The sequence below is a fragment of the Micrasema longulum genome, unplaced genomic scaffold, assembly GCF_059751315.1.
Source record: "Micrasema longulum isolate JH-2025_06_02 unplaced genomic scaffold, ASM5975131v1 h1tg002284l, whole genome shotgun sequence".
In the NCBI taxonomy this organism is placed as follows: domain Eukaryota; kingdom Metazoa; phylum Arthropoda; class Insecta; order Trichoptera; family Brachycentridae; genus Micrasema; species Micrasema longulum.
In genome coordinates, this window is record NW_028279440.1 from 37,220 (window position 1) to 63,767 (window position 26,548).

General features: G+C 31.8%; 1 protein-coding gene across 1 annotated transcript in view; it reads right to left on the reverse strand.

Annotated features, from left to right (window-relative positions):
- Nucleotides 1–26,548, reverse strand: part of LOC148272577 (uncharacterized) — a 118,885-nt gene that overhangs the window by 10,548 nt on the left and 81,789 nt on the right. The window lies entirely within an intron of this gene.

Genomic DNA, 26,548 nt, shown 5'->3' on the forward strand with positions numbered 1-26,548 from the left:
ATTTTTCCACAATCCATATTGATTTTAAAAATACAATTAATTATTCTAAATTCATTTCATACGTTTTTATCGTTTTTTGTAGTGTGTGATTTTTACCTATAATGATGATATTTCCATCCTTATTCTAAAAATATGTCGAGGCGTAACTTTATACTAGGTTCATAAGAAAGGCCCTCAATGTTATTTACACACAACGGGCATTTTCACATTAGTTGCAGTCATTGGGTAATTAAAAAAATATATATTTTGGTGTGTTTTTTATTATGTTGTGTAGTGAAAATACACTTATATTATGTTTTCTTTTTTTTTTTTTTTTTAATTTTTATTTAGGAAACGTACTGCATAATTGTCATCATTTTATATTACGCAAAATTAAAGTTAATTCTAAAGGCCCGGTAAAGTTTCCATATTATATTACTTGCTAAGAATATGTTCAATTAACGATATTGACATTGTTGTTTGCAGGGAAAGCTAAACAACATTCCGGAAGATAGTTTCGCACCCAATAAAATTAGAAATTTTCTGTAAAATCAGCATGAATAGGTTAACTCATTATAAACTCAGAGCTATATTGGCTTAAGAAATATCGGAAATGGTTGAATTTTTCAATTTATTGCAATAGAGAGAAAAAATAAAATAATAATAATAACATACATCCGCATGGTCAAGGAGTGGAAGAAGTAAGGACTAATGTTTGCTTAACATTAATTGGATATTCAAATGATGAATGTTACGGTGTCTAAAGTGGCCACTTAAACCAGCCATAGACAAATGCCTATATGGTCAAAGCACCAATGAATGATTATTTAAGGTTCAACTTGTAGTGAAATCCACATTAAATGTCTAAATTTCATTATTTCAGCGTACAAAATAAATGAAAACAATAAAAAACACATTTATTGTTCTAAGTACTTTTATTTTTTTATTGAAATACGAGTATTACAATTATAATTAATACTAACAAATTACAACAGGGATGGAGAATACCTTAAATAAGGGAATATGGAAGTCTAGGCATTTACAGGGCTTATGACCTGTCATTGGCTGATTCAAGTGGCCACTTTACACACTGTGTAACATTCACCATTCTGCCCATGTTTGAATATCCACATTTCCTCAACTCTTTTATCTGTTGACGTATGTGAAGTCAACGAGCTTAAACCTTCATCATGAGGGTGAGATTCATCCGGCTGAACTAATTCACCTACTAGGCAACGCCTGAAAACAGTTTCCAATTTTTATATTTCTTCTTTTACCAGCTAGTTAATTCAACAATGTTTCGAATATGTCGAAATGCTTGCAGACTGGCTGAATTTTCTCCCTAGGGAGTTGTTTATATTTAAATTTATTGCAACAGAGAGGGATCTCTGCCCAGTAGGTGATTTGGTTCAGCCGGATGAATCTCACCCGCATGATAAAGGTTTCAGCCCCTTTACTTCATAAAAGTCAACATTGAGGGGAGACTCTTAAGCCCACCATCCACCCGCAGCTGTTATAGAGTCCTGAGGGACTCTCTGTCAGCTGCGCAAAGAGGAAAGTTATTATAAATATTCCTAAGGAATACAAACTCTATGCAGATTAAGGAGGGGGGAGGAGGACGTATGGACAGAGGCCAACACGTCGTCCCCACCCCTCAAGATCCCCTCAATGCATGTGTTTTTTTTTATTCAAAAAAATATGTTAACAAACAATTTACATAAATAAACGTATCCAAATATACAAAAACATTTTCTTAAAACGTCAACAGATGGAAGAGTTGAGGAAATGTGGATGTTTAAACATGGGCAGAATGGTGAATGTTACACAATGTGTAAAGTGGCCACTTAAACCAGCCAATGACATGTCATAAGCCCTGTAAATGCCTAGACTACCATATCCCTTCTCAAAAATGTTTTGCCTCACCGTTGCAACAAATTTAAATATAAATATATGTACATTGTTATTTTTAGAGCACACATAAGAATAATATGTTTCAAGTTTCAAAATAAAAATAAAATAAATAAAAATTAAGCATCGCTGTTGGACTTAAATATCATTTAAATTGATAAAACATCGCAATAGGCATCTTTATTCACTTGCGCCATTATACTCGTGGGCTTAATATTTGACACTGTTTTTGCAAGAAGCACATTGTATGACGTAGTCGACCCACTTATAGCGCAGATCGGTGTCATCTCGCACCTTCTGCATTCCTTCAGAAGTGGCGCTACTTGGGTAGACAGTGGGCTATAGTCTGCAGGCACCACATATTATATTATATTGTTACACGCAACTCATTATAAACGCTATTTTGCAGCTAATGAAACTGAAATAGCGCACACGCTATTGCTATCGTTGATAAAAATTATAATAATGTTTTTACTCCAAATAAGAAATTCATTTATTTTATTTTATTTTATAAACATAAACGGCAAATCTGCCTTTTACAAACATTTATAATATTAACATATTTGGCTTAATATTTTTATTTTTTTTAAACATGAATTTTCTTCTACCCAAGATTTATAAAAAAAAAATAAACCAAAAATTATACAGCATATTCAGTAGACAGTTAAGATAATAAAACATTATACAGTAAAACAACAAGAAAATCATAAGTACTGTTTCACACAGCTAGGCAAAGTGAACAAAAAACTCTATATATACATATTATGAAATGCATGAATAAATAAATATAATTACCATTCACCATCTTTAAAAAAGTTCAAAAGGTTTGTTCTATAGGAACAATACCCTACACTAAATATATCAGATACGTGGGAATAACTATTGCCGAGTTCATGAAGTCTGTTTAATACGGCATTACAAGTATACACTGTCCGTGAATTGTTGCTACAAAACGGTGGCACCTGTCTAGTCGTATGTTGGAAGATTATCCCGATCACTGGTATTTATAATTTATTGATTTGATTTATTTATGCTTTATTACCTTAGTTCATAGCATCTTAAGAACTAATATAAACTTTTAATAATATTACAATTTTTTTATCAGAATTTCTCAATAACATATTTTTTCAAATTAATTAAAAATATTTCAATTTTTTATATTTCCTTCATTTCTTCAGGTAACTCATTGTACAGCTTCAATCCCTTGTATACTGAGTTTTGAGATTCTGTTTTTCTCTTCATTGGTAATCTTATCTTTTTTTTACCCCTTGTTTTATATGTATGACATTATTGGTTAAATTTTATTATTGTTTTTATTTTATTCATCCCCTTAATTATTTAATGTATAAAAAATGCTACATTATATTTAATTTGTTGCTTTACTGTGAGCAAGCCAATTTCTTAGTGCATTCTTTCTACATTAGAATATATATTTCTTTTGAGTATAATCCTCATCTCCATATTTTGTATTAATATTTTGAAGAATTGTGCCGGTGATAGTAAGTAAATCATACATGATGTAGATTACTTACGCAACAATACTAAAATGGCGCTATATACGTTATCCATAATAATAATAGATTAAAAATCGTTTAAACTGGTAAAATACATAATAAGATTATTGTTTGTAATATAAAAAAAACTAATGTATTCATTGATTATCAAAGTCAAAAACATTCCAGCTGTTGTGTAGATTTGATTATTCACTCTTTTCTCAGAGGTGCTATTATCTCAGTTTCACTTTTCGATGGCTGGCTGCTTTCTGCATTATTGCGTTCAACTGAGGACAGCTTTTTCAAAACTCGACGTTCGCTTGGAAGGTAATTTTTTTTCAAGTTTTTTTTGTAATTCGCTTCAAATCGCGTGAACAATCTTTGTTTAAAAAATTACACCTTGCAACTAAGTCTGAAGGTAATCTAATTTATAAATTTTATATAGTTTATAATATTATTTTGTATTTCATTTACACCAAATATACATTTTTGAAATTAAGGATAAAATCTCGTGTTTTTAACCCTCACTCCCCGGTGATCTGTAGCTAGTACAAATTGCGTCTAATAACTAAAATATCTTTATAAACATAATAAATATTGGGTTTAGATTTTCAGTATTCCTCCATTACACATTTACGTATTAACTGAAATAATTTGTTATTAAATAATAAATACTCATTAGGCACAAAAAAGCATTTGATCGGAAATCGGGGATCAATTATACTCACAGTATCCCAATGTTTTGCATTGTTGTGTATGAAGAAAAGAGTAAAGAATTTACGCCCGTTGCAGTGAGTCACGTAGTCCAGTACTTAGTAGATCTCGGGAAGTTGGCGCGGGTGCACGTTTTGCCCGAGTCGTTAGCGATACCCAATGGTTTTTTCATGTTTTCAGCAGTTAGATTTGAAATTTTATCATCTTTGAATTGAAAATCGAATGATGGTTAATTAAATCCATTCCCTATAAATACTCAATTTTTGCCTTTTTAAATCTCTTATTTTTTTAATGTGTAGTGACTACACAGCACCGTAACTCGCGGGTGTTTTTACGACAGTAAGGGAAAGGTTAATAAACGATAAGACTTGGGTATTTTTTAAGCCGGTTTTTTAAAGTGTTTTGGTGAATTTTTTTAGGTAATCGATGCGTCTTAATACTGGCTTTAAATTTAAAAAAGCCCAAATCAAAAAATCTAAAAATGTGGGGCAAATTGAGGAGTTTCCCACTCAATTTTTAACAAATGATCCTCAATTTATAATCAAGAACTTTTGAAACTAAAGCCATGTATTTGTTTGAAGGCTGTTGGCGTAGACAAAAGAGCGATCTTCCTTGTGTCTTCAAATGAAGAGAACAAGAGAACATAGCAAAAAACGATTACAAGAAATTCAAAAAATTATGGCTTCACTTCTTCACCGTACACTGCGCAAAAATCGCGAGCGTTTTTAGCAGATTTATTTCCTCAAAAACAAAATCACTCTACGCAATTTTACCGAGCCCTGTTGATTTGTACGACCGCGTCTAGTAGTAATGACGCGGCGCGGCGGTGTAAAATGGGCCATTCATAATCTGTACTCTACCACCGTACACCGAAGCAACGCACCGGCTTCACGCGAAATTATCAATGCGAATATTAAACACAAGAGAAAATTTCTCGATGGAGGGCAAAGCGGACCTCGGGGGTATCCGGCCTTGCCCGGCGGCTACCCTACCTTCAACCCAAAAACAGCAAAATACAAAGTAATATATTATAATGACGCATTCCCACACGTTCATTTTAAATGTGTAATTATGTCTTATTTTTATTCTTCGGGACGGAATTCAGAATACAGTTCTGTGTGATGTACAACCAGAATTCTCGACGAGCGTTTTGTACTCAATGGCTCCTCTTGGGAATTTTGAAAACTGAAATATTGTGGAAGTCTCCTTAAGTGGAACTCCTGGGTTCCGACAAGGCTGACGTGAAATGTTAATCAGATCAGTTTGGTACAGTGCTGTTTTTTTTTTTTTAAACGAATTTAACGAAATCGTGGTTACCTCCATGTAGATTACACTACCCTCATGGGTATACGGATTTATATGTTGCAACCGGATAGCCATTTTACATTTTTGTTTTAAATAATATATTTACGTTCTTATGATTTACCCAAATATTTTATTTTTAGCTGCGTTTTTAACGAGTTTTAAATATACTATAAGAAAATGGGAAAAATTAAAAACTTTGTTCCAAAAACGGAAAAAAATCTTAAATATGAAGCCTACGTCAAATCTAAAATATGTTATAAGCTACAACTTTGGGGAACAGGAAACAAAATGACATAAACAGACTACAAAGACAGTAAAATAATATATAAAGCTAGTATATGACCTCCCTTATTTAACACCAACAAAAAAATTCTTAACAATTAAATGTTAATTAACTTTTTCAACTAGAATCTTTAAAATTTATTCATTAGTTAGCCAGTGATATCATTGTAGACAAAGAACCAAAGCTTGAAATAAACATGGATATAATACAAGAATATCAGAACAATATCGCATACAACATTCCAAACCACGGACATAGACATGGACAATCGAGATTAATAAATCAGGAACTGAAATTATACAATAAACTACCAGACAAAACCAAACAAAAGACTCAGACAAACTTTTCAAAAGGCAAAAAAAATATTATTATCAACAACAGAAGATGAATAAAAAATTATATTTTATTTTTGTAAAACTTATGTAATAATCCGTAAGGGTTAATAAATAAATAAAAATTATAATGGAATATACATATAAATGTATTTCATTAAAATTAGAAGGCGTTTATTTGGTAACATTTCAATATTAAATACCAACATTCATGAACATCGATCATTCTATTGCACAATGCACATATGATAAAACGTACATTCTGTGATCTAAGTGAATAATTGTTAGCTCGGATGATGTTAATAAATCATTATTGAATTTATAACATTGAACTGCGTGACTTATAATCAATTACTTTCTAGGTAGCAAAAACTGATTTGCGGCTATGCATTGTCTGTCTACCGGTTCTTATATCAAGGGCACGCTTTAAATAACTCAATGATTGATTTTATCATCATTAGACCAAATAACAAAATTAACGTATTGCAACGGAGATGAAGAACATTGTAGAGAAGGGAATATAGAATTACAGGGCTTATGAGTGTCATTGGCTTGTTTATGTCGTCAATGCGTTAAAATGGCAGATGTCTTTTCAGATTGGATTGATCTTACGACCGGTGTGCCACAAGGGAGGTACTTTCTCCACTTTTATTTTCCCTTTTTATTAATCCAATAACAAAAAACCTCCCCTGTTCGTACCATTTATATGCCGATGATTTGCAATTGTATATTCATTTCAAATCCGTCGACATTGTTGAAACACATTGAGTAATGTCACTTGCACTCGAGCATATCTCTTCATGGACAAAAAACATGGAGTTCTCATAAATCAAATTGTACTTGTTGGTAGCAAAAAAATGTATTCAACAACATTGTACCTACATACATTTATTGGGGACAAAGATACAGTTTATAGTGACACAATCAGGAACGACCCATGCCGGAGAACTTCCCCCGACTCGCTAGAATATCCATGTTGAGTTGGAATACTTGCAATGCATTCATAAACACACACATACACTTACCTATATTTATTTATTTACTTAAAGGCAGCTTATTACACATGATTTGAGACATAAGTCCCAACTCCATGGGACTAACATTCCTTTGTTGATTTGGGACAAGCAATTAGTTGACACAGACACGAGAGTATATCATCACAAGTATTATATAGGATCAAAAACAGAACAGTAATAATAACAATGAAAAAACAAATACATGGCACATCAATATGGTAAACAGTAAACTCAAACATTCGGAAAATCATCAAGGAGTTTCCCACTCAAATCTAAGGAAAATCAAATCTTAACTCCTCTACTGAAAATAGTTTTTGTCCTTGAGAGCCTAATACGTTCTTCCAAAATATTGAACACCCTCGGTGCAATAAAGGAGAGATGTCTCTGAGTGAAAAGTGTAAGAGTTTTGGGTATGACGTAATTAGTGCTCTGGAAAAACCTCGTACAAAAATTTTGCTAAGATCTCTTCTTATAGTTCGACCAGAAGTGTGAAAGTGCTTTTTCTTAGATACATCACACGTACATATAAATAATTTAATTTATACACACATATTAAGTTTAAACATATCATGCTACATATTATCATTGATATAAATTTTACTACCTATTACATTTATATTACACTTTACATTTATACATATATATTGGTCGTTCACCAGTTATTCCACAATCTATCACAGTGATCATTCCCGTTTGACCAAACCAATTACTCAAACCAGATTCATCAACAAATTACATCTGAAATCGGTAACATTTTGGAGAAAGAAATATGAAAGTCTAGACATTAACAAGGCTTATGACTGTCATTGGCTGATTTAAGTGGTCATTTTACACATTATGTAACATTCACCTTTTTGCCCATGTTTGAACATCCATATTTCTCTTATTCTTCCATCTGTTGATTTAAGTTATTGTGGCTATTGTCGCAGGCCCTATGGCATGGAATGCTCTCCCAGCAGAGGTGCGAGGCTGTGAAAGTGAAGTGATGTTTCGGAAAAAACTTAAAACCCACTTGTTCTCTAAATCATTTGAATAAATCCGTAGCACGTGACAACAAAATAAATTATTTTAATCAAATTACAAATTTAAAGCTTCAATTAAATTAACTTAACAGTAGAATCACCATGTAAAGCGCCCTTGAGGTATTTTATTACGAAAATGGCGCTATATAAGTTATCCACAATAAATAAATAAATAAATGAAATATTATACATTATTATTCTACCAATCCCAAAAGGAACACTCCCACACTACCAGAAGTCAAACTAGAGGATGGGTCATGGGGTCTACCACAAACTCTGAATTCGGGCAAAGAAATTTCAGGTTTCTGGGCCCCAAAATATTCAATATGTTACCCGGACATTACAAAACCATGACTTGAATTCAAATAAATAAATTTGTACACAAATAATTACTGGATTAAGGTAGAGAAAAATCAGAAAACTTGCTCAAAAACATTTAAAAATAATAAATGGTATATTTAAATATTGCATGACTCTAAAATAAATTAACTTGTAGGTAGTCATGTTATTGTTTATTTTTGTATAAAAATATCTGCCTTAAAACAGGTTGTACCTAGTTAGGCAGACTTGACATAATTCAGAAAAATCTATTACCTAAGTATGTATGTAGGAGATAAAAAAAATGTAATTTTTGTCAATAAACCATGATTATTATTAATAGTCATTATTCTTGTATACTTTTATTTTTGAAAATTGTTTGTAAATTTTGTACATACCTTATCTATCTATATACATACAAGGTAATGTTCGTAAAAAAGCGGCTTTTTCCTAAATGATGGGCTTTACACTGGTATTTTTATATCACTTAAAATCTTCAACTTAATATGTAGATAAAAAATTGGGAGCGCAAATGTTTTATTCATCATTCACCAAGACTGCATTCGACGAGATTGTATATACTAAAAAAATTGGAGGATGTCATTTTTTCGCGTCTAAAAAAAGTTTGTATTTAAATATTTCATCATCATCATTCCCTTTCCGCACCTAATGGTGTACAGAGCACTGCATTGATACACCAATTGCAGTGTATCTTGATAATTTCTGTTACATGAAGGTACGATGATCAGTCTTACGCTTCAGGTACCAGTCCAGGGACTATGAAATATTCTAGTGTGAAAAACACCTAGAAGGATGATGATGATGATAGATGGGTATATAATACTCGGTTCACTAGTGTAGATGGACTAACTCTTCCTTAATTCAATTAGAAATATGGGAAGAGAATACTAGAGTACAATATACAAAAAATGTATAATATTCTCTCATTAAATATAAAAAAAACAAAAAAACTTATAAGGCTCTACAGAAAGACGTATGCTGAAAATCTGGCTTTTAGAACGTGCTTTATTATGTTTAAAAAAAAGTGTTTTTCTTTTTTATTTGGACAAATTTTTATTTTTCTACTTGTAATATATTTTCGATGCACACGGGAATACATATTTTCTTTTTTTTCCATAGTAATAAGAGTTTTTATACGTTCCAGAATTTAAGAGATAAGATTATGTATATTTATATAAGAGCTTAACTTTAAGCACCTGCTGACGAACTGCATTTTATGCAGTTCAGTAGGACTTGATAATTTCTATTTTATTTTTGTATGTTTTTGATAAATAAAATAAATAAATAAAAAAAAAAAAAAACATTTTCGAGAAGGAAATAAAGAAGTCTTGGCATTTAGTAAAATTTTAATTGTCTTTTTTTATTGCAAGTACATTTCACAAGTCAACACTAGGAGTACTTTATTGTTTCATTGCTCCAGTACTTCTTCCAACCAACAAAACAATCATTGATACCGAGATTGCATAGGTTAGGTAACACTTATGGATCGGCTGCAGACATTCTGTCCAACTCTTTACTATCTTATAAGCTCACATTATCAAGTTTATTTGTAGCTGCTCGTCAAACTATTATTGACAATTCAATTCCATAAATTTAAAAAATACTTACTTGTTTATTTTTATTACTTTATACTAGTTTTTTTATATTTTTACTATTATATCAAATTGCATTGTAGTATTGGCAAATACGCATTTCATATATACATATTTTTATTTCTTATTTTTACGTGATAATATATGCTTGCTAGTTTATTAATTTAACTTAAATTTGTCTTTCTTGGCTTACCGTAACACTTTATTTATTGTTTGCTTTACAGAATTTATTTCATAAGCTTATATCTTTGCATTTTTTGTTTTTATGCTTACTGTTTTTTCTTGCATACCTTTGTTATTATTGTTTTTTTTTACTTTGTAAAACTTTTTATTATATCCTTTCTAACTAATTTCAAAATATTTTTTCTGTATATTCTGTGTTTATTATTTAGTATGTTAGCATGTATTTCATTTTTGTTTTTTGTAAATTCCTTTTGGGCGTTAATGAACAAAATAAATAAACAAATAAATATACCAACTGAATATAAATATTTAAAAAAACCATTATGTAAATGTAGGTAACAGATTAATAACGACTGATCGATTCTTCAGTGCCTGCCCACAATAGCAGAATTAATCCATCTTATCTACATTCCGAAGCTGAGAAACTAGTTTTTTATTGCCTAGTTTGCTGGTAGATCTGTTGATTGTAGTGTCACGTATATTTTTGACATATCTTTAATGTTTTTGGGTGTTTTGATAGTCAAAAAATATACGGGGTGAGATTTTAATAGTCAGAACAATGAATATGCAGGTACTTCGTATTACAAACGCAGCGTTTATCCATACTTTGGGAATGGAGTTGCGGTTTTATGTCTTCTGCTTTAAAAGAAACTATTGCTCCCACAAAATTAAACATTAAAAAAATAATAATGGTTCGTTTGTGTGGCATGCATCAGCATGTTGATTTTTAACTCCTGTGTGGCTGTGATGTCACACTAGTCGACATAGGACACAAGACTTGATATATCTCGATAGTCAGATGGCAGAAGGGGCCATCTGCAATTTAAAAAAATGTTCAGGAGAGCTGAAATACGTCTCAATTTCAAGACTTAAATCCACAAACTAAAATATTTTAGTGTTGCTTTTCAATAGAAACTTACCATTCTAAAAGACGCTGATTCAAAAAAAAAATCTAAATTTCTGCGTGCATTTACTGAAATATTCATTCAAACTTTTGAAAACTAAAACATAGACAAAAATACAAAAGGTCCCTTCTGCCATCTGAAAAAATAAAAGATTTTCTCTTATTTTTTTAATGGATGAACTCGTTTTTTTTTTAAATCTTCAAATAGACATTTTCACACCGAATTTGGAAAGTAAAATGTACATAACTATGCTGGATGTTGATACTTATCCTTGTGAAAAATATTTATTCTTGTTACCCGAAGAATGAAAGTCCGCTAATTCAGTAACACATCCACAGAAGAGAGAGAGCACGAGGATAGAACTCATAACAAGGAAGATAGAGACGCTGTTCTGTGGTTAAACCAGCCAATGACAGGTCATAAACCCTGTAAATGCCTAGACTTCCATATTCCCTTCTCAAAAGTGTTTTCCCCCTCTGTTAAAATAAAATTAAATATGAATAACTCCCTAGGGAGAAAATCTAGCCAGTCTGCAAGCATTTGGACATACTCAAACATTGTTAAATTACTACCTGGTAAAAGAAGAAGTATAAAAATTGGAAAATTGTTTTTAGGCGTTGCCTAGTAGGTGATTTTGTTCAGCCGGATGAATCTCACCCACGTGATAAAGGTTTCAGCTCTTTTACTTCACAAAAGTCAACAGATGGAAGAGTTGAGGAAATGCGGATGTTCAAACATGGGCAGAATGGAGAATGTTACACAGTGTGTAAAGTAGCCACTTACGCCAGCCAATGACAGGTCATAAGCCCTGTAAATGTCTAGACTTCCATATTCCCTTCTCAAAAATATATTTTCTCTTTCTGTTGAAATAAATTTAATTATGTATGTATACTTTTACTACTCAATTAATTTGTTGTACAAATAATTCGTTGTAAATTGCTGTAATTAATATGTAAAAGATAAATAAATAAAATTTACATTTTTAGTAATCTTAAAAGTTGTGTATCATATTTTTTATGTGACAACATTTACAATATGGAAGCCTCTAATTAGACTTTATGATATGTATTTATAATATAACTGTATATTATAAATTAATAAATGTCTGTTGTCTTTCCAATAAAAAAAAAATAAATATATATATAAATAAACAGAAAAGTAATAATAAATAACTTCGGCTTCAAATTTCGATTTGGATTTTATTCGAGGCATTGTCCTTGCACGCCTGACGATATCTTTAGTCTGTATCGAAGGGTTCCACAAGTCCATTGGAATTCCATTCACGCTGTTTTTATGAAAGGAACTAACAAGACACGACCGGTTTCGATATCTACAACAACAGAATTCGTAGGAGAGGCGCCCTGCCCTTGTGACCGTAAAAACAAACCGATCTCAATATGAAAAGCAACAACTTTAAAAAGACGGCCATTTAAAGTAAACTGCCTTTAATACTGGAAATGATAATAGTTTCAAGAAACAAATATAAATTCTAACATATTATAACAGAGATGGTGAAAATTTTAAAGTAAGGGACATGAAAGTAGGGTCAAAGCACCAGTAAATGACCACCCCCCAAATGACCACTGGTTAATAAAACACAATATAATAAGAATTAACAATATTTTGAGTTTGTCCAAATTTTCGTAGACAAGGACTGGATTCAACTCCCTGGGGAGCTGTTTATATTAACATATTACAACAGACATGAACAACATTTAAGATAAGGTAATATAGAAGTCTAGGCATCTACAGGGCTTATGACCTGTCAATGGCTGGTTTAAGTGCCACTTATACTTCTTCTTTTACCAGGTAGTAATTCAACAATGTTTGAGTATGTCCAAATGCTTGCAGACTGGCTGGATTTTCTCCCTAGGGAGTTGTTCATATTTACATTTATTTCAACAGTTCACAAAAGTCAACAGACGGAAGAGTTAAGGAAATGTGGATGTTCAAACATGGGCAGAACGGTGAATGTTACACAGTGTGTAAAGTGGCCACTTAAACCAGCCATTGACAGGTCATAAGCCCTGTAGATGCCTAGACTTCTAAATTACCTTATCTTAAATGTTCTTCATCTCTGTTGTAATATGTTAATATAAACAGCTCCCCAGGGAGTTGAATCCAGTCCTTGTCTACAAAAATTTGGACAAACTCAAAATATTGTTGATAAATTACCTGGTCCATGAAGAAGTATAGAAATTGAAAAAATAATATTTTCAGGCGTTGCCTAGTATGTATGAGAAATAATTTAATTAGATGAATCTCACCCGCATAAATAAAGGTTTCAGCTCTTTAACTTCACAAACAACAACAGATGAAAGAATTGAAGGAATATAGATGTTCAAATATAGGCAGAATGGTGAATGTTACACAGTGTGTAAAGTGGCCACTTAAACCAGCCAATGACAGGTCATAAGCCCTGTAGATGCCTAGACTTCTATATTACCTTATGTTAAATGTTCTTCATCTCTGTTGTAATATGTTAATAATAAGAATTGCTACATGTGTCTAGTCAAAAAACTTTAACACTAGAAACTATGACAAAAGCAGTAGGCGGACACATCTTTTGGTAAGAAACAAATCTATCAGTTTTGAACTGTGAGTTGTCAAAAGGTAATAGTGCGTCTTCCCGTTATTGTTCTGAGATTGATAGTGTTTTTATAAGGAAAGGTGTGGTAAGTGTTTTACTTGATGCTATTTCTTATGCAATTCTTTGAATATATCCATATTCTAATGTGTTAGGGTGTTTTATAATGTTATGATGTAACTAAATCTGAATATTATTTTTACTGGGGTAGTAGTGGTTATTCACTGGTGATTCTGCTATTTTTTTAGAGTAATATTAAATTGAAAAATTGTTTTCAGGCGTTGCCTAGTATGTGAAATAATTCAGTCACATGAATCTCTTCACAACAATAAAGGTTTCAGCTCTTTAACTTCACTAAAATCAACAGATGGAAGAATTGAAGAAATATGGATGTTCAAACATAGGCAAAATGGTGAATGTTACACAGTGTGTAAAGTGGCCACTTAAACCAGCCAATGACAGGTCATAAGCCCTGTAAATGCCTTGACTTCCATATTCCCTTATTTAAGGTATTTAATCCATCCCTGTTGTAATTTGTTAATATTAATTATAATTGTAATTCTCGTATTTCAATAAAAAAAATAAAAGTACTTAGAACAATAAATGTGTTTTTTATTCATTTCTTTTATTTTGTACGCAGAAATAATGAAATTTAGACATTTAATGTGGATTTCACTACAAGCTGAACCTTAAATAATCATTCATTGGTGCTTTGACCATATAGGCATTTGTCTATGGCTGGTTTAAGTGGCCACTTTAGACACCGTAACATTCATCGTTTGAATATCCAATCAATGTTAAGCAAACATTAGTCCTTACTTCTTCCACTCCTTGACTATGCGGATGTATATTATCCAAATTCTAACTCTGAATTACTCGATAAGTTAGAACGATTGCAGAATGTTTGTAGACGTTATATCTTCGATCTTCGCAAATTCGACCACATAACCGAATATCGCACGCAACTACACTGGCTCAGTATCAGGCATAGAAGAAACATTCACATTCTATCACTTCTTCACAATATTTTAAATAATCCCACTTCGCCTGTTGATCTGGGAGAGCTATACCAACCTTTATCACAACACGGACTATCTTTTCGTTCTAGTAACGAGAGAACCCTTTTAATACCCTTTCATAGCTTTAATTTTCTTGCCTCCTCTTTCACAGTAGTAGCTGCTCGATTGTGGAATAATCTACCTACTAATGTTAGAGACGCCCCTTGCAAATTGTTCCTTTATCCCTCTTCTTTCCTTTCCATCCCCTCTCCATTCTTAATAGTGTAGTGTTATTTTTTTTAAATATTCATTGTAAAGTGTTATTTTTATATATATATTTTTATTAACATATTAAAACAGAGATGAAGAACATTAAAGAGAAGGTAATATAGAAGTCCAGGCATCTACAGGGCTTATGACCTGTCAATGGCTGGTCTAAGTGACCACTTTACACACTGTGTAACATTCACCATTCTGCCTATATTTGAACATCTATATTCCTTCAATTCATTCATCTGTTGATATTTGTGAAGTTAAATAGCTGAAACCTTTATTTATGCAGGTGAAATTCAACTAATTGCATTATTTCACCTACATACTAGGCAACGCCTGAAAATATTATTATTTCAATTTCTATACTTCTTCATGGACAAGGTAATTTATCAACAATGTTCTTCATATGTACAATGTTCTTAAATGTTCTTCATCTCTGTTGTAATATGTTAATATAAACAGCTCCCCAGGGAGTTGAATCCAGTCCTTGTCTACAAAAATTTGGACAAACTCAAAATATTGTTGATATATACTTTTATTTTGTTGATCTTTATTTTTACTTTTTTTATCAAATTGTAAGATTCAAAATGCTCATTTACTTGTAACTTTTTCAAACTGAACAGTTTGGGTAGGTAGGAAGAAATTGCCTTAAGGCAATATGCTTGCCCTTTTATGAATATAAATTGTATATGTATATAAAGTGATAAATAAATGAAAAAAACATCCATATTTATTTAATTCTTGCACCTGTTGATTTTTTTCTTGTTAAAGAGCTGAAATCTTTATTGGCGCGGGTGAGATTCGTCTAAGTAAAATATTTCATCTTCCTACTATGCAACCAACGCAACGCCAGAAAATATGTACTTTTACATAAACTTTCAGTGGGTTAAATTCAATCACTGTTTACGAACATTTGGACAAATTCAAAATACTATTGTTAAATAATAATCTATTTATTAACAACATTTTGAGTTTGTCAAAATTTTTGTAGACAAGTACTGGATTTAATCCCCGGGGCAGTTTTTAAATGTTACAATATTTATGTATTTATTTATAACGGATAAAACTTTATATTTTTTCTTTTCTATATGAACACCTCACTGAGCATAACCCGTGTCGAGGCATTTATTTACATTATTTCATATTCGTATTAATAATAATATATGCGCACACATGCATACACATACATCTTTAAATAAATAGTAAAATCATTTATAATAAAAACAAATAATTAAAAAGGGAATATGAAAGTTTAGGCATTTACTAGGCTCATGGCCTGTCATTGACTGATTTAAAGGGCTACTCCACACACTGTGTAACATCTACCATGCTGCCTATGTTTTGACATCCATATTTCGTTAATCTTCCGCTTGATTTTTGTCCAAAGGGAAGTATAAAACTAAAAAGATATTTTTAGGCGTTAGCCAGTATGTAGGTGAAATAATTTCCGTAGATAAATCTCCCGCATCAATAAAGGTTTCACAGCTCTCGAACTTTACAAAAATCAGCAGTTGGAACAATCGAAGGAATATAGATGTTCAAATATAGGCAGAATGGGGAATATTGTGAGTATAATGGCCCTTTAAACCAGCCAATAGGCGAAAATCATGTTTTTTCAAAAAAAAAAGAAAAGTAATAAAGGTCTATGAATTACAGTCCAGCAAAAAAAAATAGCTTGTTATTAGTGGCATAAAAAATATTTTTAAATTTGTAATTTTGAATTTCCGCAAAAACGATCATTTAATTGGCCACGCCCTTGATACGTCACGATTCATTTTACATGTTCCTGGCCATTGAACTTTGTTTCGAACATTATCACGAATCTTGACATCACAACAACCAGGGCCAAACACGTCGTGTTTTTCTATCAATGCATTTTTATTAAATTTCTTTTTTACATTTATGTATGAAAACATTTCTCCACAATACCCATATTGATTTCGAAAATACAATTAATTATTCTAAATCCATTTCATATATTTTTATCGATGTTCGTTGTATGTTATATTTCCCTTTTTCAGGTCATGTCATAAGCCCAGTATACTTTCGTATTCTAGTCTCTGAAATGATCTCCGTATGTTTTAGTTTTAATGTTGAATCGCTTTGATTTGTGTTAATTTAATAAATTAAGTAAATTTGAAATGAATTCAGCTTTGAAAAGGCTATAAACAATTATTACGGTGGGAGAATATGACGTCATACAACCTATTGTCATCGAATGATGAAATTTCATTAAATTGTCTATTACGATTTTAAAATTGTCCATTGACTCCTTCTTCTGTCAAACCAACGACGTTAGTGTTGTTATAATATGTTCATTGTTACAATTATTTTATTATATTATTCTTGTCCATCTATTTTTGTTGTCTATTGTTTGTGTTCATGCCGTTATTCCTTTTTGTTTGTGTTGTAATTATGTACATTATAATTTGCAAATCCATGTAACTTGTTTTCATGTTTTGGTAGAAAGCCCAGATATAGAAAAAAAAACCATACCTAGCAGTCAGTTAACGCGAAGCATCGTAAAAAAGGGCGATATACAGCTTTACATTTGCAGTAATCTCGCATAGACAGTTAACTTTACTTACACGTCATCTAAATGATAACAAAACTTTTAAGAAAAAAATAATTAAATGGCTAAAATGTATTCCACAAATCACAACTTATGACACTAAAACAATTATACGCTAAAACAATACTTACAGATTCAAAAACTACTCTTACTCAAATGAAAGACATAACCCCTACAATACATCACAAACAAATAATATAATCACTAGATCCTCAACACAAAGACAACTCTAAGAACACTCTAACAAATACAAAATAATACCACTTTGATTTAATAAAATAAATAAAAATGTTTTCGGAACATAATTTCGAAAAATCGTTTTAGAAGCATCATCTTATTTAATTATACCTCAGTGTAAAACCTGTAAAATACAATTTTCACATTTTTTTTCTTCCTGAGAGTACGTATCATTATGTCGATCAGGCTGGCTTTGTAATACGTAGGTAGATAAAGATAGTACAAAAGTCAACTATACCGTCATTGGAACTGTTAAATGTCGTATAAAAATCATTTTTAAACCAGCGATTTTTACTTTAATTGGATTTTTTTTAATAAAAAAAATCGTCGCTTTAATTGGATTTTTTAAATAAAAAAAACTGTTTTAAAGTTGCTGCTTTTTATCGCAGAACTCTATTTAAAAGACGAAAGAAAAATACTTTAATTATTATTTATCATTTAACGCGGAGTAAAGTTCTGGCGACCCTTACTGCTTGAATTTTTTTACACGGTACTGCGTGAAACCTATCTCTCGTGTAAAATGTGGTTTTATTGCATAATTATAACTCAAGAAACAAGGATTATGGCGGTAATGTGGGTGTTGGAATTATTTTGTCACTACCAAATGAAAATTGCAAATCTGAGTTAATAACAACTCTCGGCAAGACTGTGATTTACTGCGAATTGTTGCATTTGAAATATTATGAATAATTCATGTATAAACCATGCAACAATAGATTGATTACAACATTCTATTGGTTTAGATAGTATCGGAAAATTGTGATTTCAAGTATAGATTAACTGTGATTTGAATTTATCAATCAATATAAGTGCATGTTTTAAATAATTAATATTGATTGACCACACGCAATTAACTATCATTAAAAATGAACTAAAAGTCCCTTTTCACCAGAATATAATTATTTGTTATTTTAAAAAACTATACTAAAACATTAGATTATGGCATGTAGTATTTTATTTTTTTATTTTATTTTATTTAATGCACAAAATACACAATTTTACATGGACACAATTATTTGTTTTTTATTTCCCGACTTGTTAGAAAATTCCGCGTTAAGTCGGGACTCATCGATAAATAAATCAAAAATATTTGTTTACATATTAAAACAAGTAATCAAAACAATATGCAAAATAATCAAAACAATATACAAAATAATAATAGAAAATATAAATAATAAAAATTTATACATGTCGAAAAATGAAATGTGGAAATGATTAAATTTAAAAAAACTAATTTACCGTTGTTTTAAATCAACTGTTATTCTGAAGGGGAAAAAATTGTTAAAAAAATACAGTATTAACAATATGAAGATAAATGAAATATTTTTGTAACCTTATAAATATATTTATTCTTTACCTAGTACATAAAAATTAATAAATGGGCAGTGACTTTTATAAGTACTAAAAAATAGAAAATAAACTGAAATTTGAACCCCCCTTAGACCTGGAGAAGTTAATATTAAGGTTTTCACTGATACTCATTGCAAATATATGTTTATGTAATAATTTTTAATTTTGCTATTAATTTATAATGTACATGCTTTCATTTTCCATTTTGTTGTATCACAACTCAATACAAGGCTCTTGGCCTCTAAGAGTTTGGGATACGCTTTTTTTTGTAATACACGGTTTTTCAGGGAAGATCGAGAAACTTCAAAAAAAATTCCTCATGGTAAGTTTAAAAAATATATATATTATCTCAAAATGCAGTAAATATTTATTTTCTCAGACTAGCATCCCTTCTGCAAACTCCTACCCCTCCTCGACAAAAAAAATTGCGATAAAAACGTATTTAACCAACGAAGCGATACGCACCAGACGCGGACAAGAGAAGCGACAGGGTAGGAGAGGGGTAGGGGTTTGTGGAGGGACTGGTTGTCCGAGAAATTAAGGATTTATTACATTTTGAGATACATTTTTTTTTTTTTTAAAACGACTTTTTGGAAAAAAAGTAGTAGGATTTTTTTAAAGCTTACTACGAGGAATGTTCCTCTGGTCTGAATGGTCTGGCCCTGAAAAACCGTGTATATACGAGTATGTGTGTATTATTTTTTTTAACTCTGTACTTTTAATCTCAGCACTATTATTTCCAAATGTCACGGCTCACAATGCGAATGATACAACTCACAAAATATTCAATAGCGTTCATATTTATACAGAAACTAGCGTTATGCAATATTTTTCGAAATGCCTAGCCACTTGCCACGCGAATAGGCCACCCAATCGCCAGCACTATAAGAATCACATTCGCCCGGCAAGGAAATTACAGGCGTGGATGCATTTCCAGCGCCTGGCATTTGAGACATTGCTGCATTATGAGACGTCATTTGAATAATTTGTTTTGAATAATGGTGTTTAAAACAAAGGGATGGGTAGCGAAAATGCAAAATGAAAGCCTCAATTGCATTAATAAAACAATAGTAATAATAAGATACTGTATACGCTATATAAACTATTCCCAGCGGAAACATTCCCGATGTCAAAAATAAAATATAAAAAATAAGGAATAATTTTAAAAATATATATGTATAGATGACGACCATAAAGTTTCGCATAAATAAATTGTCTATGTTTTTATGAATGTATGTATGTGTATGCGCATGGGTGTATGTACGTGTGTGTGTATGTAAATGTGTATTTGTATATATTTATATATATGTGTGTATATTTGTGTATGTCTGTATGTATATGAATCAAAATGTGTATCCGAATAAGTTTATATTTTGTTTGTCTGTGCTCTATATTAATTTGTTAACTATTATAATATATTAAAATGTAATTGCCTAGCTTGGAACGGGGTATGTACCCTTGTTAGCTGGGCAAAGTGAACATGGAATTGTATTTTGATAAAGAGTGTGAATAAATAAATAAGACCGCGAATTTTTTTATCGGTTTGGCTCATATTACAAAAATCATGTTTTTTGCCAAAAAAAAAACAACACATTTCATGTATTTAAAACCCTAAATTGGGAAAAAAATTGGTTTGTACTTGAGTCACCTCAGATTCGCAGGTGATATAGTGGTCATAAGTAAAGATATGGCGAAATGATTGTGGTTCCATAATCATTTCACCATATCTTTACTTGAGGCTTCAAAAAGGATTGATTTGGAAATGAATGTTCATAAAACAAAGATTATTAGTCCAACAGGACGAGTCATTTTCATTAACAATAATAAAATCGAAGTGGTTGGTGAATACATATATCTAGGACACAAAGTCAAACTTGGTAAAGATAACCAGACAGCGGAGTTACCAAGAAGAATAGGGCTAAGTTGAGCCGCTTTCGGCAAACTAAAATATATTTTTGAAAATAAAGAAGTCCCTATATGCTTAAAAATACAAGTCCGTGAATCGTGCATATTACCAACATACGGACTAGAAACCATGTCTGTAACACAAAAAGTAGCCAGAAATTAAAATGCACGCAACGATCCATGGAAAGACAGATGCTCGGGGTATGTCTAAGAGACAGAGTAAGAAATGAAGAAATAAGGCGCCGAACCGGAGTCGTGGATATCATGGATCGTGCAGCGAAATTGAAATAGCAGTAGGCAGGACACTTGGCGAGGCAAAATGATGGCAGGTGGACACCCAAAATAATAAAGTGGAGACCATAGGCAAACAAAAGAAGTGTTGGAAGGCTACAGAAAAGATGGGTCGATGACATTTCCTCTATTGCCGGTAAAACGTGGATGATAATAGCGGGTGATAGGAAGGAATGGAGACGTTTGGAAGAGGTCTTTATCCAGCAGTGGAGAGAATAAGGCTGAAGAAGAAGAAGAATGATTTTCAATTTCACAAGCGCCGTGGCGCAGTTGGTTAAATGGCCAACTGTGAAACTGACGTCAGGGGTTCGATTCCCGCCAGTTGCAAGAAAAAAATCCAAGAAATATTTTTTTCTCAATTGGTCTGGGCGTTGTGGTGTATTTTTGCTACCTCCTTCCATATCCCCTCTATTCCGCCTGCTGAAAAGCCTCAAAATAGAGGATTAGCGGGTTATTCCTTTAAAAAAAAACCGTGATTTTAATTTTATAACTCTTAAGCTTTCATTGCCCCGCCAGTTTCACTAAGAGTTTAGAAAATTATGTGAAGGACGTTGGATTTTGCCATTCTTCATCATGACCATATTGCAAACATGATTGAAAAAGTTCAGGGTTTTTTTTTGTTTGTTGAAAAACTGTGAAACAGAGCCAAATTTGTTTTATTTGTATCATAGTATCATTGCTACGATTTTTTTAATTACTCACTAGTTCTCTTCGGTGAGTTGTCCTGATTGGTTGGTTGACTTCCCAGAAACTGGAAATCTACACCATCATAACATTCTATAATTGGTTAATTTAGAAGAACTAGTGACGTCATTTAAAGTTATTCAACAATGTTTTGAGTATGTCCAAATGTTTGTCTTCTCCAACACCGCATTTCAAAGGCATCAATAATTTTTCTCTCTGACTCTCTCAATGTCCATGTTTCTACTCCATATAGGAATAATGAGAAAACCAGAGTTTGGGCAAGATGCACATTCTCTAAAAGACGAGAATTCTGAAAATATCGAGTGGAAAACACTCGTCTACGGTTCTGGTTCTATTACACACTCAGAACTGTATTCTGCACTTCTCCGGATACAAACGTGTACACTAGGGTGATGCTTAAAAGACCCAAAAATTTTTTTTGTTTCTTTTCTCTTGATTCACCCTCCCGTTTTGTTCTACCTAATAAGAGAAACTTAAATTAATTTTTTGAGATTTTTTGAGAAAAATTTAAAGGTCGCTACCGAAGATTAAAAAATCTAAAATTTTCCCAAAAAGTGATTATTTAAAAAAAATTGTATTTATTATATTTTTTATTTTTTTTTACATAATAAAAGCTAAAATGAGGTTATAAGGTCCATATATGTTACTTAAAGCTAATTTTGTATCATATATGTGTTACAATTTACTTTCGGGATGTGAACAAACAAGAGGAAAATTAGACAAAAAACACAGATTTTTATAAAATGTCTTTAACTGTCACAATTTAAAAAAAAACTTATTACAGAATTAATATAAGCTTATATTAGTTGTTTAGAGTCCTTAAAAAGATTTTGATGCACAATTAACACGTAAAAAACTCATTATGCAGACAGCAAAGTTGCTTTTTTGTAGTTCGGGAACTTTTGTCTGAAGGACTTCACAAGAAGCAAAATATACTGCTTCTGGTCTTCATCTAGGGTCAGTATTTTGTTGTACTCTTGGATTAAGGACACCCCTCTCTCTGCTGTATCATTGACTACCTTAAATTTGGATACTATCTCCTTACTTTGAATATATTCCTTGTCTTTGATCCAGTCTTCAACTTTTTTCTTGAGGAAATCGGAGCTTAATCCGGTAATAGAAAATAATCGTTTGGTGTTACTAGTGACAAAATCTTCTAGATTTTTATTACCAATGTTATCAATGTCTACATTAATTCTTTTCAGGCAAAAATCAGCTCCTTCTTTCTTTAGAGCTTCCACCATTTTCTTCTTAGTTTCATTTCTCACTTTGTCGTCAAAAAATGATAAGGCGATAAGTTCCTCTGAGACATACCATAAATGGCCACATACTTTATTTATTGCTTTTCTAGCTATGACAGGGTTTACATCCTCATACCTCTTTAAATCTTTGAGGAGTTCTAAGTCGTTTCTTGGGGCTGAACAAGCGGATGGAGCTTGGAACCAATACTTTATATAGATTAAGACTGTAAAAATACAGATTTCTCGCAAACCTTTTTCCTCTTGTTTTGTTAGTCTGAATTGTTCTCGAAACAAGAACATTTTCAGAGAGTAGATAGACTTTGCCATCCAACGTGCTCGGTGCAGACCTGCAGGATTTTTGAATGACACGCCATTTTTTAGTTCTCCTCCCAAAAATACAATGCTTAGTTGCAAGAGTTCCTTGTAACATCTCTGGGCTGATATTCTGTCAATTGTTTCTTAGCAAAATTGATTATTTCATCTTTCACATCTTGGAGCTTTTCAATAGATTCTTCATCAGTTTCTAACGTCGCATACTCTTTTTTATTAATTAATTGCCAGTTTTTCTGAAATCTTTTGAATAATGAATTATCTGGTCCAGACGAAGGCCCAATTTCGTTTTGAACAACTGATTTCAGCATAATTTCCATAATGTGATGCCTACATGCTAGCCAGAGCATTTCCTTATCCATTTTCTGCTCAAGTAGAATACAAGCCCCTTTTCGAGACCCGGTATTAGATGCGGTTGTGTCAAAACTCATACTCATTACTTTATTGAGTAAACCCCATGAAAGGAGGGATTCATAAACTGCTGATGCAATTTTTTCACCTTCAGCAGACTCAAGTTTCGGAATGCAGAGAAGCTGATCCACCCTTTTACCAGAAACTAAAACTGGAAGTCGGTCAACAACTTCATGGCCTGTGAAATGTGAAAGTGTTTAGTGGGATAATAATTTTTTGTAAAATAAAAAATTACCACAGAAAATTAAATTGAATTTTATCATTTTTTATTAAATTTAAAGCCTGGTAGCGACCCCTAAAACTTAATGAAATCCAACAAAATTTTAGTTAACTCCATTTTACATATGAGAGATCAAAATGGGAGGGTGAACCGTTGAATTTTTTAACTTTCATTTTTAAGCATCACCCTAGTGTACACTGTATTTAATTATTACGCCATTGCTATTTACATAATATATTCCTATGTAAATGTCCGTTAGTAGAACGCACTTCGTCGCTGTGTAGTACTGAAATATAGGGAGTAACAAATAATCGGGGAATAAGATTTTCCCAGGAAATTACTCCATAGAAAAGTCTTTAAACTCTCGAAATCTGCGTTTTAGTTCACACGACTCTTTGGCCAATTATTCCATTATGTCTTAAGCTCAGTTGGCTTGATGATTGTTTGGTAGAAATCGTTTTCAATTTAAAAATAAAAGGTAATACTCAGTGACCAACAAACAACCAGAAACTAGAAATAACCGCAAGATCCAATTAATAATTAACTTCATATTTTCTGTGTCCAAACGGATGGAGATAAGGTTCTGAATGTGAAATAGCACCATAACCTTAGACGAGTAATTTCGACTACATGGCTACTCTCACACGGTAAAAAATATGTAAAAAGAAATCGGGTTGTGACAAGTCTGTCTTGTGGTGCGGTGTTCGTCACATTGGCATACCATGCTTGAGGTTCTGTGTTCGATTTCTCATAGAAAATACTATTTTATATACATGACAGAAAAAAATCTTGTTAAAAACCAGAAACTTTTTTGCGCATTTGTCGATCTGCAAAAAGCGTTTGATGGAGTTGACAGAGAATTTTTTTTTTTTATTTTATTTTATTTTATTCAGAAAACATACATTCATACAAAATAAATATTAAAAACAACAATTTTTAAACATAAAAAGACCAATTAAGTTTTTATAAATTAAAAAGATATAAACATTAAATGTGACAAAGAAATAAAAAATAAATAAGAATTTTAAGTGAGAAAAGAATAATTGTTGACATTTGCGTTTTCCATGGAAGTAATAAATTAAAATAAATAAAAATACCGAATGTACACTCCGAGCCATCCACGCACGCACATGAACGCACATATAAAATATACACAAACATATACATTACATGCGGCACATATACATAGCATAAACCACTCAAGATGCACATTCAGCAACTATCCCAAATAATCGACCCCATGAAGAAATTTTCTGTACAAATGCAACGTGCAGTTAAAAATGTCTACATCAATACTGAGTCCGTTATAATTTCTACAGGTACGTCTAATGAATGAATTCGAGGTATAATTGTTTTTACAAGTTGGTACATAAAAAAGGGAATTTAATTTAGTATAGCGAAGAGGACAACGGAAACCAATATTTTGTAAAAGATACGGCGAATCAACTATATTATTGAGAATTTTGAAAAGAAAAATTAAATCATATGTAAAGCGCCTTTTTTGTAGTGATTCTATATTAAAATTGATCAAAGACGCGCCGTAATCATTTTCAATGTTGCCAAAACGATATTCCAGGCTCCTTATAAATTTCTTTTGAATGTTTTCAATTTGATTAATATATACATTATATTGAGGGGACCATCCGAATGAAGCGAATTCGAGTTGACTTCGCACATAAGTATAGTAAAGAAGTTTGAATGTATTTGGTGATGAGAATGGCTTGGAGATTCGTAAGATAAACCCTAGAAGTCTGTACGCCTTATCTACTATTGTATTTATGTGATCTCTAAATGAAAGCTTATCATCCATCAGTATTAAAGGTGTTATCGGAGTATGACCTGACATGGGCTATTGCTTATCTGTATAAAGACAGCACAGCATGTGTTAGGATAAATGGATCATACACATCGTGGTTTGACATTCATAAAGGAGTCAAACAGGGATGTGTGATGTCGCCATGGCTGTTCGATAATTACATTTTTCCTAACCATTATATTCATTATATTCAGAAACTGAAAACATAAAATGGTAACATAAATCGTTGTTCAAAATTCTATGTAAATCATAGGGCATTTCACCTCACAATTTACTACCGAAATGCATGAGGCACACATAACAAAGTTTTATTTTTTTATTATATAAATAAAACACGAGTGATACTTTAATCCACAAATTTGGAATATCGAGTGACAGGTTACATCGCTTTCGCGACATCTTCGAGACTGGTATTATTATTAAAGAGTTAAATGTATTTACACAAAACAGAGGTAAGGATAGATAATTCAAAGTTATATGTAAGTAAATTAAATAAAGTTATTTTCATCTTAAGGATCATTATCAAAAAAATTCTTTGGGT